A 15,372-nucleotide genomic window follows, 5' to 3' on the forward strand; every position below is an offset into this window, starting at 1 on the left:
GTGTGAATTCGCGATATGAATGCAACATAACACCAATGTCGCAGTATCTGTAGCGCAATCGGTTAGCGCGTTCGGCTGTTAACCGAAAGGTTGGTTGTTCAAGCCCACCCAGGGACGAAGTACAAGTTTTTATTACACACAAATTCTCATGTGTGGATTCGCGATATGAATGCAAAATAACACCAATGTCGCAGTGTCTGTAGCGCAATCGGTTAGCGCGTTTGGCTGTTAACCGAAAGGTTGGTGGTTCAAGCCCACCCAGGGACGAAGTACAAGTTTTTATTACACACATTTTCTCATGTGTGGATTTGCGATATGAATACAACACAACATATCACCAAGGTTGCAGTCTCTGTGGCGCATTTGGTTAGCGCGTTCGGCTGTTAACCGAAAGGTTGGTGATTCAAGCCCACCCAGGGACGAAGTAGAAGTTTTTATTACACACATTTTTTCATGTGTGAATTTGCGATATGAATACAACATAACACCAATGTCGCAGTGTCTGTAGCGCCATCGGTTAGCGCGTTCGGCTGTTAACCAAAAGGTTGGTGGTTCAAGCCAACCCAGGGACGAAGTACAAGTTTTTATTACACACATTTTCTCATGTGTGAATTCGCGATATGAAGACAATATAACACCATTGTTGTAGTCTCTGTGGCGCAATCGGTTAGCGCGTTCGGCTGTTAACCGAAAGGTTGGTGGTTCAAGCCCACCCAGGGACGAAGTAGAAGTTTTTATTACACAGATTTTCTCATGTGTGAATTCGCGATATGAATAAAACATAACACCAATGTCGCAGTGACTGTAGCGCCATCGGTTCGCGCGTTCGGCTGTTAACCGAAAGGTTGGTGATTCAAGCCCACCCAGGGACGAAGTAGAAGTTTTTATTACACACATTTTCTCATGTGTGGATTCGCGATATGAATACAATATAACACCAATGTTGTAGTTTCTGTGGCGCAATCGGTTAGCGCGTTCGGCTGTTAACCGAAAGGTTGGTGATTCAAGCCCACCCAGGGACGAAGTACAAGTTTTTATTACACACAAATTCTCATGTGTGGATTCGCGATATGAATGCAAAATAACACCAATGTCGCAGTGTCTGTAGCGCAATCGGTTAGCGCGTTTGGCTGTTAACCGAAAGGTTGGTGGTTCAAGCCCACCCAGGGACGAAGTACAAGTTTTTATTACACACATTTTCTCATGTGTGGATTTGCGATATGAATGCAACACAACATATCACCAAGGTTGCAGTCTCTGTGGCGCATTTGGTTAGCGCGTTCGGCTGTTAACCGAAAGGTTGGTGATTCAAGCCCACCCAGGGACGAAGTAGAAGTTTTTATTACACACATTTTCTCATGTGTGAATTCGCGATATGAATACAATATAACACCAATGTTGTAGTCTCTGTGGCGCAATCGGTTAGCGCGTTCGGCTGTTAACCGAAAGGTTGGTGGTTCAAGCCCACCCAGGGACGAAGTATAAGTTTTTATAACACACATGTTCTCATGTGTGAATTCGCGATATGAATACAACATAACACCAATGTCGCAGTGTCTGTAGCGCCATCGGTTAGCGCGTTCGGCTGTTAACCGAAAGGTTGGTGATTCAAGCCCATCCAGGGACGAAGTAGAAGTTTTTATTACACACATTTTCTCATGTGTGGATTCGCGAAATGAATACAACATAACACCATTGTTACAGTCTCTGTGGCGCAATCGGTTAGCGCGTTCGGCTGTTAATGGAAAGGTTGGTGGTTCAAGCCCACCCAGGGACGAAGTAGAAGTTTTTATTACGCACATTTTCTCACGTGTGGATTCGCGATATTAATACAACATAACACCAATGTCGCAGAGTCTGTAGCGCCATCGGTTAGCGCGTTCGGCTGTTAACCGAAAGGTTGGTTGTTCAAACCCACCTTGGGATGAAGTAGAAGTTTTTATTACTCACATTTTCGAATGTGTGAATTCGAGATATGAATACAACATAACACCAATGTCGCAGTGTCTGTAGCGCCATCGGCTGTTAACTGTAAGGTTGGTGGTTCAAGCCCACCCAGGAACGAAGTAGAAGTTTTTATTACGCACATTTTCTCACGTGTGGATTCGCGATATTAATACAATACAACGTATCACCAAGGTTACAGTCTCTGTGGCGCAATTGGTTAGTGCGTTCGGCTGTTAACCGAAAGGTTGGTGATTCAAGCCCACCCAGGGACGAAGTACAAGTTTTTATTACACACATTTTCTCATGTGTGAATTCGCGATATAAATACAATATAACACCAATGTTGCAGTCTCTGTGGCGCAATCGGTTAGCGCGTTTGGCTGTTAACCGAAAGGTTGGTGGTTCAAGCCCACCCAGGGACGAAGTACACATTTTTATTACACACATTTTCTCATGTGTGGATTCGCGATATGAATACAACATAACGCCATTGTTGTAGTCTCTGTGGCGCAATCGATTAGCGCGTTCGGCTGTTAACCGAAAGGTTGGTGGTTCAAGCCCAAACAGGGACGAAGTACAAGTTTTTGTTACACACAATTTATCATGTGTGAATTCGCGATATGAATGCAACATAACACCAATGTCGCAGTGTCTGTAGCGCAATCGGTTAGCGCGTTCGGCTGTTAACCGAAAGGTTGGTTGTTCAAGCCCACCCAGGGACGAAGTACAAGTTTTTATTACACACAAATTCTCATGTGTGGATTCGCGATATGAATGCAAAACAACACCAATGTCGCAGTGTCTGTAGCGCAATCGGTTAGCGCGTTTGGCTGTTAACCGAAAGGTTGGTGGTTCAAGCCCACCCAGGGACGAAGTACAAGTTTTTATTACACACATTTTCTCATGTGTGGATTCGCGATATGAATACAACACAACATATCACCAAGGTTGCGGTCTCTGTGGCGCATTTGGTTAGCGCGTTCGGCTGTTAACCGAAAGGTTGGTGATTCAAGCCCACCCAGGGACGAAGTAGAAGTTTTTATTACACACATTTTCTCATGTGTGAATTTGCGATATGAATACAACATAACACCAATGTCGCAGTGTCTGTAGCGCCATCGGTTAGCGCGTTCGGCTGTTAACCAAAAGGTTGGTGGTTCAAGCCCACCCAGGGACGAAGTACAAGTTTTTATTACACACATTTTCTCATGTGTGAATTCGCGATATGAAGACAATATAACACCATTGTTGTAGTCTCTGTGGCGCAATCGGTTAGCGCGTTCGGCTGTTAACCGAAAGGTTGGTGGTTCAAGCCCACCCAGGGACGAAGTATAAGTTTTTATTACACACATGTTCTCATGTGAGAATTCGCGATATGAATACAACATAACACCAATGTCGCAGTGTCTGTAGCGCCATCGGTTAGCGCGTTCGGCTGTTAACCGAAAGGTTGGTGATTCAAGCCCACCCAGGGACGAAGTAGAAGTTTTTATTACACACATTTTCTCATGTGAGGATTCGCGATATGAATACAACATAACACCAATGTCGCAGTATATGTAGCGCAATCGGTTAGCGCGTTCGGCTGTTAACCGAAAGGTTGGTGATTCAAGCCCACCCAGGGACGAAGTAGAAGTTTTTATTACACACATTTTCTCACGTGTGGATTCGCGATATTAATACAACACAACATATCACCGAGGTTGCAGTCTCTGTGGCGCAATTGGTTAGAGCGTTCGGCTGTTAACCGAATGGTTGGTGATTCAAGCCCACCCAGGGACGAAGTACAAGTTTTTATTACACACATTTTCTCATGTGTGAATTCGCGATATGAATACAATATAACACCAATGTTGCAGTCTCTGTGGCGCAATCGGTTAGCGCGTTTGGCTGTTAACCGAAAGGTTGCTGGTTCAAGCCCACCCAGGGACGAAGTACACATTTTTATTACACACATTTTCTTATGTGTGGATTCGCGATATGAATACAACATAACGCCATTGTTGTAGTCTCTGTGGCGCAATCGATTAGCGCGTTCGCCTGTTAACCGAAAGGTTGGTGGTTCAAGCACAAACAGGGAAGAAGTACAAGTTTTTGTTACACACAATTTCTCATGTGTGAATTCGCGATATGAATGCAACATAACACCAATGTCGCAGTATCTGTAGCGCAATCGGTTAGCGCGTTCGGCTGTCAACCGAAAGGTTGGTTGTTCAAGCCCACCCAGGGACGAAGTACAAGTTTTTATTACACACAAATTCTCATGTGTGGATTCGCGATATGAATGCAAAATAACACCAATGTCGCAGTGTCTGTAGCGCAATCGGTTAGCGCGTTTGGCTGTTAACCGAAAGGTTGGTGGTTCAAGCCCACCCAGGGACGAAGTACAAGTTTTTATTACACACATTTTCTCATGTGTGGATTTGCGATATGAATACAACACAACATATCACCAAGGTTGCAGTCTCTGTGGCGCATTTGGTTAGCGCGTTCGGCTGTTAACCGAAAGGTTGGTGATTCAAGCCCACCCAGGGACGAAGTAGAAGTTTTTATTATACACATTTTCTCATGTGTGAATTTGCGATATGAATACAACATAACACCAATGTCGCAGTGACTGTAGCGCCATCGGTTCGCGCGTTCGGCTGTTAACCGAAAGGTTGGTGATTCAAGCCCACCCAGGGACGAAGTACACATTTTTATTACACACATTTTCTCATGTGTGGATTCGCGATATGAATACAACATAACGCCATTGTTGTAGTCTCTGTGGCGCAATCGATTAGCGCGTTCGGCTGTTAACCGAAAGGTTGGTGGTTCAAGCCCAAACAGGGACGAAGTACAAGTTTTTGTTACACACAATTTATCATGTGTGAATTCGCGATATGAATGCAACATAACACCAATGTCGCAGTGTCTGTAGCGCAATCGGTTAGCGCGTTCGGCTGTTAACCGAAAGGTTGGTTGTTCAAGCCCACCCAGGGACGAAGTACAAGTTTTTATTACACACAAATTCTCATGTGTGGATTCGCGATATGAATGCAAAATAACACCAATGTCGCAGTGTCTGTAGCGCAATCGGTTAGCGCGTTTGGCTGTTAACCGAAAGGTTGGTGGTTCAAGCCCACCCAGGGACGAAGTACAAGTTTTTATTACACACATTTTCTCATGTGTGGATTCGCGATATGAATACAACACAACATATCACCAAGGTTGCGGTCTCTGTGGCGCATTTGGTTAGCGCGTTCGGCTGTTAACCGAAAGGTTGGTGATTCAAGCCCACCCAGGGACGAAGTAGAAGTTTTTATTACACACATTTTCTCATGTGTGAATTTGCGATATGAATACAACATAACACCAATGTCGCAGTGTCTGTAGCGCCATCGGTTAGCGCGTTCGGCTGTTAACCAAAAGGTTGGTGGTTCAAGCCCACCCAGGGACGAAGTACAAGTTTTTATTACACACATTTTCTCATGTGTGAATTCGCGATATGAAGACAATATAACACCATTGTTGTAGTCTCTGTGGCGCAATCGGTTAGCGCGTTCGGCTGTTAACCGAAAGGTTGGTGGTTCAAGCCCACCCAGGGACGAAGTATAAGTTTTTATTACACACATGTTCTCATGTGAGAATTCGCGATATGAATACAACATAACACCAATGTCGCAGTGTCTGTAGCGCCATCGGTTAGCGCGTTCGGCTGTTAACCGAAAGGTTGGTGATTCAAGCCCACCCAGGGACGAAGTAGAAGTTTTTATTACACACATTTTCTCATGTGAGGATTCGCGATATGAATACAACATAACACCAATGTCGCAGTATATGTAGCGCAATCGGTTAGCGCGTTCGGCTGTTAACCGAAAGGTTGGTGATTCAAGCCCACCCAGGGACGAAGTAGAAGTTTTTATTACACACATTTTCTCACGTGTGGATTCGCGATATTAATACAACACAACATATCACCGAGGTTGCAGTCTCTGTGGCGCAATTGGTTAGAGCGTTCGGCTGTTAACCGAATGGTTGGTGATTCAAGCCCACCCAGGGACGAAGTACAAGTTTTTATTACACACATTTTCTCATGTGTGAATTCGCGATATGAATACAATATAACACCAATGTTGCAGTCTCTGTGGCGCAATCGGTTAGCGCGTTTGGCTGTTAACCGAAAGGTTGCTGGTTCAAGCCCACCCAGGGACGAAGTACACATTTTTATTACACACATTTTCTTATGTGTGGATTCGCGATATGAATACAACATAACGCCATTGTTGTAGTCTCTGTGGCGCAATCGATTAGCGCGTTCGCCTGTTAACCGAAAGGTTGGTGGTTCAAGCACAAACAGGGAAGAAGTACAAGTTTTTGTTACACACAATTTCTCATGTGTGAATTCGCGATATGAATGCAACATAACACCAATGTCGCAGTATCTGTAGCGCAATCGGTTAGCGCGTTCGGCTGTCAACCGAAAGGTTGGTTGTTCAAGCCCACCCAGGGACGAAGTACAAGTTTTTATTACACACAAATTCTCATGTGTGGATTCGCGATATGAATGCAAAATAACACCAATGTCGCAGTGTCTGTAGCGCAATCGGTTAGCGCGTTTGGCTGTTAACCGAAAGGTTGGTGGTTCAAGCCCACCCAGGGACGAAGTACAAGTTTTTATTACACACATTTTCTCATGTGTGGATTTGCGATATGAATACAACACAACATATCACCAAGGTTGCAGTCTCTGTGGCGCATTTGGTTAGCGCGTTCGGCTGTTAACCGAAAGGTTGGTGATTCAAGCCCACCCAGGGACGAAGTAGAAGTTTTTATTATACACATTTTCTCATGTGTGAATTTGCGATATGAATACAACATAACACCAATGTCGCAGTGACTGTAGCGCCATCGGTTCGCGCGTTCGGCTGTTAACCGAAAGGTTGGTGATTCAAGCCCACCCAGGGACGAAGTAGAAGTTTTTATTACACACATTTTCTCATGTGTGGATTCGCGATATGAATACAATATAACACCAATGTTGTAGTCTCTGTGGCGCAATCGGTTAGCGCGTTCGGCTGTTAACCGAAAGGTTGGTGGTTCAAGCCCACCCAGGGACGAAGTAGAAGTTTTTATTACACAGATTTTCTCATGTGTGAATTCGCGATATGAATACAACATAACACCAATGTCGCAGTGACTGTAGCGCCATCGGTTCGCGCGTTCGGCTGTTAACCGAAAGGTTGGTGATTCAAGCCCACCCAGGGACGAAGTAGAAGTTTTTATTACACACATTTTCTCATGTGTGGATTCGCGATATGAATACAATATAACACCAATGTTGTAGTCTCTGTGGCGCAATCGGTTAGCGCGTTCGGCTGTTAACCGAAAGGTTGGTGGTTCAAGCCCACCCAGGGACGAAGTAGAAGTTTTTATTACACACATTTTCTCATGTGTGGATTCGCGATATGAATACAACATAACGCCATTGTTGTAGTCTCTGTGGCGCAATCGATTAGCGCGTTCGCCTGTTAACCGAAAGGTTGGTGGTTCAAGCACAAACAGGGAAGAAGTACAAGTTTTTGTTACACACAATTTCTCATGTGTGAATTCGCGATATGAATGCAACATAACACCAATGTCGCAGTATCTGTAGCGCAATCGGTTAGCGCGTTCGGCTGTCAACCGAAAGGTTGGTTGTTCAAGCCCACCCAGGGACGAAGTACAAGTTTTTATTACACACAAATTCTCATGTGTGGATTCGCGATATGAATGCAAAATAACACCAATGTCGCAGTGTCTGTAGCGCAATCGGTTAGCGCGTTTGGCTGTTAACCGAAAGGTTGGTGGTTCAAGCCCACCCAGGGACGAAGTACAAGTTTTTATTACACACATTTTCTCATGTGTGAATTTGCGATATGAATACAACATAATACCAATGTCGCAGTGTCTGTAGCGCCATCGGTTAGCGCGTTCGGCTGTTAACCAAAAGGTTGGTGGTTCAAGCCCACCCAGGGACGAAGTACAAGTTTTTATTACACACATTTTCTCATGTGTGAATTCGCGATATGAAGACAATATAACACCATTGTTACAGTCTCTGTGGCGCAATCGGTTAGCGCGTTCGGCTGTTAACCGAAAGGTTGGTGGTTCAAGCCCACCCAGGGACGATGTATAAGTTTTTATTACACACATGTTCTCATGTGAGAATTCGCGATGTGAATACAACATAACACCAATGTCGCAGAGTCTGTAGCGCCATCGGTTCGCGCGTTCGGCTGTTAACCGAAAGGTTGGTGATTCAAGCCCACACAGGGACGAAGTAGAAGTTTTATTACGCACATTTTCTCACGTGTGGATTCGCGATATTAATACAACACAACATATCACCGAGGTTGCAGTCTCTGTGGCGCAATTGGTTAGTGCGTTCGGCTGTTAACCGAATGGTTGGTGATTCAAGCCCACCCAGGGACGAAGTACAAGTTTTTATTACACACATTTTCTCATGTGTGAATTCGCGATATGAATACAATATAACACCAATGTTGCAGTCTCTGTGGCGCAATCGGTTAGCGCGTTTGGCTGTTAACCGAAAGGTTGCTGGTTCAAGCCCACCCAGGGACGAAGTACACATTTTTATTACACACATTTTCTCATGTGTGGATTCGCGATATGAATACAACATAACGCCATTGTTGTAGTCTCTGTGGCGCAATCGATTAGCGCGTTCGCCTGTTAACCGAAAGGTTGGTGGTTCAAGCCCAAACAGGGAAGAAGTACAAGTTTTTATTACACACAATTTCTCATGTGTGAATTCGCGATATGAATGCAACATAACACCAATGTCGCAGTATCTGTAGCGCAATCGGTTAGCGCGTTCGGCTGTTAACCGAAAGGTTGGTTGTTCAAGCCCACCCAGGGACGAAGTACAAGTTTTTATTACACACAAATTCTCATGTGTGGATTCGCGATATGAATGCAAAATAACACCAATGTCGCAGTGTCTGTAGCGCAATCGGTTAGCGCGTTTGGCTGTTAACCGAAAGGTTGGTGGTTCAAGCCCACCCAGGGACGAAGTACAAGTTTTTATTACACACATTTTCTCATGTGTGGATTTGCGATATGAATACAACACAACATATCACCAAGGTTGCAGTCTCTGTGGCGCATTTGGTTAGCGCGTTCGGCTGTTAACCGAAAGGTTGGTGATTCAAGCCCACCCAGGGACGAAGTAGAAGTTTTTATTACACACATTTTTTCATGTGTGAATTTGCGATATGAATACAACATAACACCAATGTCGCAGTGTCTGTAGCGCCATCGGTTAGCGCGTTCGGCTGTTAACCAAAAGGTTGGTGGTTCAAGCCAACCCAGGGACGAAGTACAAGTTTTTATTACACACATTTTCTCATGTGTGAATTCGCGATATGAAGACAATATAACACCATTGTCGTAGTCTCTGTGGCGCAATCGGTTAGCGCGTTCGGCTGTTAACCGAAAGGTTGGTGGTTCAAGCCCACCCAGGGACGAAGTAGAAGTTTTTATTACACAGATTTTCTCATGTGTGAATTCGCGATATGAATAAAACATAACACCAATGTCGCAGTGACTGTAGCGCCATCGGTTCGCGCGTTCGGCTGTTAACCGAAAGGTTGGTGATTCAAGCCCACCCAGGGACGAAGTAGAAGTTTTTATTACACACATTTTCTCATGTGTGGATTCGCGATATGAATACAATATAACACCAATGTTGTAGTTTCTGTGGCGCAATCGGTTAGCGCGTTCGGCTGTTAACCGAAAGGTTGGTGATTCAAGCCCACCCAGGGACGAAGTACAAGTTTTTATTACACACAAATTCTCATGTGTGGATTCGCGATATGAATGCAAAATAACACCAATGTCGCAGTGTCTGTAGCGCAATCGGTTAGCGCGTTTGGCTGTTAACCGAAAGGTTGGTGGTTCAAGCCCACCCAGGGACGAAGTACAAGTTTTTATTACACACATTTTCTCATGTGTGGATTTGCGATATGAATGCAACACAACATATCACCAAGGTTGCAGTCTCTGTGGCGCATTTGGTTAGCGCGTTCGGCTGTTAACCGAAAGGTTGGTGATTCAAGCCCACCCAGGGACGAAGTAGAAGTTTTTATTACACACATTTTCTCATGTGTGAATTCGCGATATGAATACAATATAACACCAATGTTGTAGTCTCTGTGGCGCAATCGGTTAGCGCGTTCGGCTGTTAACCGAAAGGTTGGTGGTTCAAGCCCACCCAGGGACGAAGTATAAGTTTTTATAACACACATGTTCTCATGTGTGAATTCGCGATATGAATACAACATAACACCAATGTCGCAGTGTCTGTAGCGCCATCGGTTAGCGCGTTCGGCTGTTAACCGAAAGGTTGGTGATTCAAGCCCATCCAGGGACGAAGTAGAAGTTTTTATTACACACATTTTCTCATGTGTGGATTCGCGAAATGAATACAACATAACACCATTGTTACAGTCTCTGTGGCGCAATCGGTTAGCGCGTTCGGCTGTTAATGGAAAGGTTGGTGGTTCAAGCCCACCCAGGGACGAAGTAGAAGTTTTTATTACGCACATTTTCTCACGTGTGGATTCGCGATATTAATACAACATAACACCAATGTCGCAGAGTGTAGCGCCATCGGTTAGCGCGTTCGGCTGTTAACCGAAAGGTTGGTTGTTCAAACCCACCTTGGGATGAAGTAGAAGTTTTTATTACTCACATTTTCGAATGTGTGAATTCGAGATATGAATACAACATAACACCAATGTCGCAGTGTCTGTAGCGCCATCGGCTGTTAACTGTAAGGTTGGTGGTTCAAGCCCACCCAGGGACGAAGTAGAAGTTTTTATTACGCACATTTTCTCACGTGTGGATTCGCGATATTAATACAATACAACGTATCACCAAGGTTACAGTCTCTGTGGCGCAATTGGTTAGTGCGTTCGGCTGTTAACCGAAAGGTTGGTGATTCAAGCCCACCCAGGGACGAAGTACAAGTTTTTATTACACACATTTTCTCATGTGTGAATTCGCGATATAAATACAATATAACACCAATGTTGCAGTCTCTGTGGCGCAATCGGTTAGCGCGTTTGGCTGTTAACCGAAAGGTTGGTGGTTCAAGCCCACCCAGGGACGAAGTACACATTTTTATTACACACATTTTCTCATGTGTGGATTCGCGATATGAATACAACATAACGCCATTGTTGTAGTCTCTGTGGCGCAATCGATTAGCGCGTTCGGCTGTTAACCGAAAGGTTGGTGGTTCAAGCCCAAACAGGGACGAAGTACAAGTTTTTGTTACACACAATTTATCATGTGTGAATTCGCGATATGAATGCAACATAACACCAATGTCGCAGTGTCTGTAGCGCAATCGGTTAGCGCGTTCGGCTGTTAACCGAAAGGTTGGTTGTTCAAGCCCACCCAGGGACGAAGTACAAGTTTTTATTACACACAAATTCTCATGTGTGGATTCGCGATATGAATGCAAAATAACACCAATGTCGCAGTGTCTGTAGCGCAATCGGTTAGCGCGTTTGGCTGTTAACCGAAAGGTTGGTGGTTCAAGCCCACCCAGGGACGAAGTACAAGTTTTTATTACACACATTTTCTCATGTGTGGATTTGCGATATGAATGCAACACAACATATCACCAAAGTTGCAGTCTCTGTGGCGCATTTGGTTAGCGCGTTCGGCTGTTAACCGAAAGGTTGGTGATTCAAGCCCACCCAGGGACGAAGTAGAAGTTTTTATTACACACATTTTCTCATGTGTGAATTCGCGATATGAATACAATATAACACCAATGTTGTAGTCTCTGTGGCGCAATCGGTTAGCGCGTTCGGCTGTTAACCGAAAGGTTGGTGGTTCAAGCCCACCCAGGGACGAAGTATAAGTTTTTATAACACACATGTTCTCATGTGTGAATTCGCGATATGAATACAACATAACACCAATGTCGCAGTGTCTGTAGCGCCATCGGTTAGCGCGTTCGGCTGTTAACCGAAAGGTTGGTGATTCAAGCCCATCCAGGGACGAAGTAGAAGTTTTTATTACACACATTTTCTCATGTGTGGATTCGCGAAATGAATACAACATAACACCATTGTTACAGTCTCTGTGGCGCAATCGGTTAGCGCGTTCGGCTGTTAATGGAAAGGTTGGTGGTTCAAGCCCACCCAGGGACGAAGTAGAAGTTTTTATTACGCACATTTTCTCACGTGTGGATTCGCGATATTAATACAACATAACACCAATGTCGCAGAGTCTGTAGCGCCATCGGTTAGCGCGTTCGGCTGTTAACCGAAAGGTTGGTTGTTCAAACCCACCTTGGGATGAAGTAGAAGTTTTTATTACTCACATTTTCGAATGTGTGAATTCGAGATATGAATACAACATAACACCAATGTCGCAGTGTCTGTAGCGCCATCGGCTGTTAACTGTAAGGTTGGTGGTTCAAGCCCACCCAGGGACGAAGTAGAAGTTTTTATTACGCACATTTTCTCACGTGTGGATTCGCGATATTAATACAATACAACGTATCACCAAGGTTACAGTCTCTGTGGCGCAATTGGTTAGTGCGTTCGGCTGTTAACCGAAAGGTTGGTGATTCAAGCCCACCCAGGGACGAAGTACAAGTTTTTATTACACACATTTTCTCATGTGTGAATTCGCGATATAAATACAATATAACACCAATGTTGCAGTCTCTGTGGCGCAATCGGTTAGCGCGTTTGGCTGTTAACCGAAAGGTTGGTGGTTCAAGCCCACCCAGGGACGAAGTACACATTTTTATTACACACATTTTCTCATGTGTGGATTCGCGATATGAATACAACATAACGCCATTGTTGTAGTCTCTGTGGCGCAATCGATTAGCGCGTTCGGCTGTTAACCGAAAGGTTGGTGGTTCAAGCCCAAACAGGGACGAAGTACAAGTTTTTGTTACACACAATTTATCATGTGTGAATTCGCGATATGAATGCAACATAACACCAATGTCGCAGTGTCTGTAGCGCAATCGGTTAGCGCGTTCGGCTGTTAACCGAAAGGTTGGTTGTTCAAGCCCACCCAGGGACGAAGTACAAGTTTTTATTACACACAAATTCTCATGTGTGGATTCGCGATATGAATGCAAAATAACACCAATGTCGCAGTGTCTGTAGCGCAATCGGTTAGCGCGTTTGGCTGTTAACCGAAAGGTTGGTGGTTCAAGCCCACCCAGGGACGAAGTACAAGTTTTTATTACACACATTTTCTCATGTGTGGATTCGCGATATGAATACAACACAACATATCACCAAGGTTGCGGTCTCTGTGGCGCATTTGGTTAGCGCGTTCGGCTGTTAACCGAAAGGTTGGTGATTCAAGCCCACCCAGGGACGAAGTAGAAGTTTTTATTACACACATTTTCTCATGTGTGAATTTGCGATATGAATACAACATAACACCAATGTCGCAGTGTCTGTAGCGCCATCGGTTAGCGCGTTCGGCTGTTAACCAAAAGGTTGGTGGTTCAAGCCCACCCAGGGACGAAGTACAAGTTTTTATTACACACATTTTCTCATGTGTGAATTCGCGATATGAAGACAATATAACACCATTGTTGTAGTCTCTGTGGCGCAATCGGTTAGCGCGTTCGGCTGTTAACCGAAAGGTTGGTGGTTCAAGCCCACCCAGGGACGAAGTATAAGTTTTTATTACACACATGTTCTCATGTGAGAATTCGCGATATGAATACAACATAACACCAATGTCGCAGTGTCTGTAGCGCCATCGGTTAGCGCGTTCGGCTGTTAACCGAAAGGTTGGTGATTCAAGCCCACCCAGGGACGAAGTAGAAGTTTTTATTACACACATTTTCTCATGTGAGGATTCGCGATATGAATACAACATAACACCAATGTCGCAGTATATGTAGCGCAATCGGTTAGCGCGTTCGGCTGTTAACCGAAAGGTTGGTGATTCAAGCCCACCCAGGGACGAAGTAGAAGTTTTTATTACACACATTTTCTCACGTGTGGATTCGCGATATTAATACAACACAACATATCACCGAGGTTGCAGTCTCTGTGGCGCAATTGGTTAGAGCGTTCGGCTGTTAACCGAATGGTTGGTGATTCAAGCCCACCCAGGGACGAAGTACAAGTTTTTATTACACACATTTTCTCATGTGTGAATTCGCGATATGAATACAATATAACACCAATGTTGCAGTCTCTGTGGCGCAATCGGTTAGCGCGTTTGGCTGTTAACCGAAAGGTTGCTGGTTCAAGCCCACCCAGGGACGAAGTACACATTTTTATTACACACATTTTCTTATGTGTGGATTCGCGATATGAATACAACATAACGCCATTGTTGTAGTCTCTGTGGCGCAATCGATTAGCGCGTTCGCCTGTTAACCGAAAGGTTGGTGGTTCAAGCACAAACAGGGAAGAAGTACAAGTTTTTGTTACACACAATTTCTCATGTGTGAATTCGCGATATGAATGCAACATAACACCAATGTCGCAGTATCTGTAGCGCAATCGGTTAGCGCGTTCGGCTGTCAACCGAAAGGTTGGTTGTTCAAGCCCACCCAGGGACGAAGTACAAGTTTTTATTACACACAAATTCTCATGTGTGGATTCGCGATATGAATGCAAAATAACACCAATGTCGCAGTGTCTGTAGCGCAATCGGTTAGCGCGTTTGGCTGTTAACCGAAAGGTTGGTGGTTCAAGCCCACCCAGGGACGAAGTACAAGTTTTTATTACACACATTTTCTCATGTGTGGATTTGCGATATGAATACAACACAACATATCACCAAGGTTGCAGTCTCTGTGGCGCATTTGGTTAGCGCGTTCGGCTGTTAACCGAAAGGTTGGTGATTCAAGCCCACCCAGGGACGAAGTAGAAGTTTTTATTATACACATTTTCTCATGTGTGAATTTGCGATATGAATACAACATAACACCAATGTCGCAGTGACTGTAGCGCCATCGGTTCGCGCGTTCGGCTGTTAACCGAAAGGTTGGTGATTCAAGCCCACCCAGGGACGAAGTAGAAGTTTTTATTACACACATTTTCTCATGTGTGGATTCGCGATATGAATACAATATAACACCAATGTTGTAGTCTCTGTGGCGCAATCGGTTAGCGCGTTCGGCTGTTAACCGAAAGGTTGGTGGTTCAAGCCCACCCAGGGACGAAGTGGAAATTTTTATTACACAGATTTTCTCATGTGTGAATTCGCGATATGAATACAACATAACACCAATGTCGCAGTGACTGTAGCGCCATCGGTTCGCGCGTTCGGCTGTTAACCGAAAGGTTGGTGATTCAAGCCCACCCAGGGACGAAGTAGAAGTTTTTATTACACACATTTTCTCATGTGTGGATTCGCGATATGAATACA

The 15,372-nt window shown here is 44.6% G+C and overlaps 12 non-coding genes across 12 annotated transcripts; all 12 read left to right on the forward strand.

The window, feature by feature from the left end:
• The first annotated feature begins 648 nt into the window (after positions 1 to 648).
• TRNAN-GUU (transfer RNA asparagine (anticodon GUU)) lies at positions 649 to 722 on the forward strand. Its single transcript has one exon. It is a non-coding gene; the product is annotated as a tRNA-Asn (tRNA).
• Positions 723 to 1,403: 681 nt separating this feature from the next.
• TRNAN-GUU (transfer RNA asparagine (anticodon GUU)) lies at positions 1,404 to 1,477 on the forward strand. Its single transcript has one exon. It is a non-coding gene; the product is annotated as a tRNA-Asn (tRNA).
• Positions 1,478 to 3,200: 1,723 nt separating this feature from the next.
• TRNAN-GUU (transfer RNA asparagine (anticodon GUU)) lies at positions 3,201 to 3,274 on the forward strand. Its single transcript has one exon. It is a non-coding gene; the product is annotated as a tRNA-Asn (tRNA).
• A 2,191-nt stretch (positions 3,275 to 5,465) lies between these two features.
• On the forward strand, positions 5,466 to 5,539 carry TRNAN-GUU (transfer RNA asparagine (anticodon GUU)). Its single transcript has one exon. It is a non-coding gene; the product is annotated as a tRNA-Asn (tRNA).
• A 1,436-nt stretch (positions 5,540 to 6,975) lies between these two features.
• TRNAN-GUU (transfer RNA asparagine (anticodon GUU)) lies at positions 6,976 to 7,049 on the forward strand. Its single transcript has one exon. It is a non-coding gene; the product is annotated as a tRNA-Asn (tRNA).
• A 226-nt stretch (positions 7,050 to 7,275) lies between these two features.
• On the forward strand, positions 7,276 to 7,349 carry TRNAN-GUU (transfer RNA asparagine (anticodon GUU)). Its single transcript has one exon. It is a non-coding gene; the product is annotated as a tRNA-Asn (tRNA).
• A 676-nt stretch (positions 7,350 to 8,025) lies between these two features.
• Positions 8,026 to 8,099, forward strand: TRNAN-GUU (transfer RNA asparagine (anticodon GUU)). The gene has a single exon. It is a non-coding gene; the product is annotated as a tRNA-Asn (tRNA).
• A 1,285-nt stretch (positions 8,100 to 9,384) lies between these two features.
• Positions 9,385 to 9,458, forward strand: TRNAN-GUU (transfer RNA asparagine (anticodon GUU)). Its single transcript has one exon. It is a non-coding gene; the product is annotated as a tRNA-Asn (tRNA).
• Positions 9,459 to 10,139: 681 nt separating this feature from the next.
• Positions 10,140 to 10,213, forward strand: TRNAN-GUU (transfer RNA asparagine (anticodon GUU)). Its single transcript has one exon. It is a non-coding gene; the product is annotated as a tRNA-Asn (tRNA).
• Positions 10,214 to 11,784: 1,571 nt separating this feature from the next.
• On the forward strand, positions 11,785 to 11,858 carry TRNAN-GUU (transfer RNA asparagine (anticodon GUU)). Its single transcript has one exon. It is a non-coding gene; the product is annotated as a tRNA-Asn (tRNA).
• A 1,723-nt stretch (positions 11,859 to 13,581) lies between these two features.
• TRNAN-GUU (transfer RNA asparagine (anticodon GUU)) lies at positions 13,582 to 13,655 on the forward strand. Its single transcript has one exon. It is a non-coding gene; the product is annotated as a tRNA-Asn (tRNA).
• Positions 13,656 to 15,091: 1,436 nt separating this feature from the next.
• TRNAN-GUU (transfer RNA asparagine (anticodon GUU)) lies at positions 15,092 to 15,165 on the forward strand. The gene has a single exon. It is a non-coding gene; the product is annotated as a tRNA-Asn (tRNA).
• Positions 15,166 to 15,372: the final 207 nt, after the last annotated feature.

The sequence above is a fragment of the Saccoglossus kowalevskii genome, chromosome 6 (genome assembly GCF_978046115.1).
Source record: "Saccoglossus kowalevskii chromosome 6, keSacKowa6.1, whole genome shotgun sequence".
In the NCBI taxonomy this organism is placed as follows: Eukaryota; Metazoa; Hemichordata; class Enteropneusta; family Harrimaniidae; genus Saccoglossus; species Saccoglossus kowalevskii.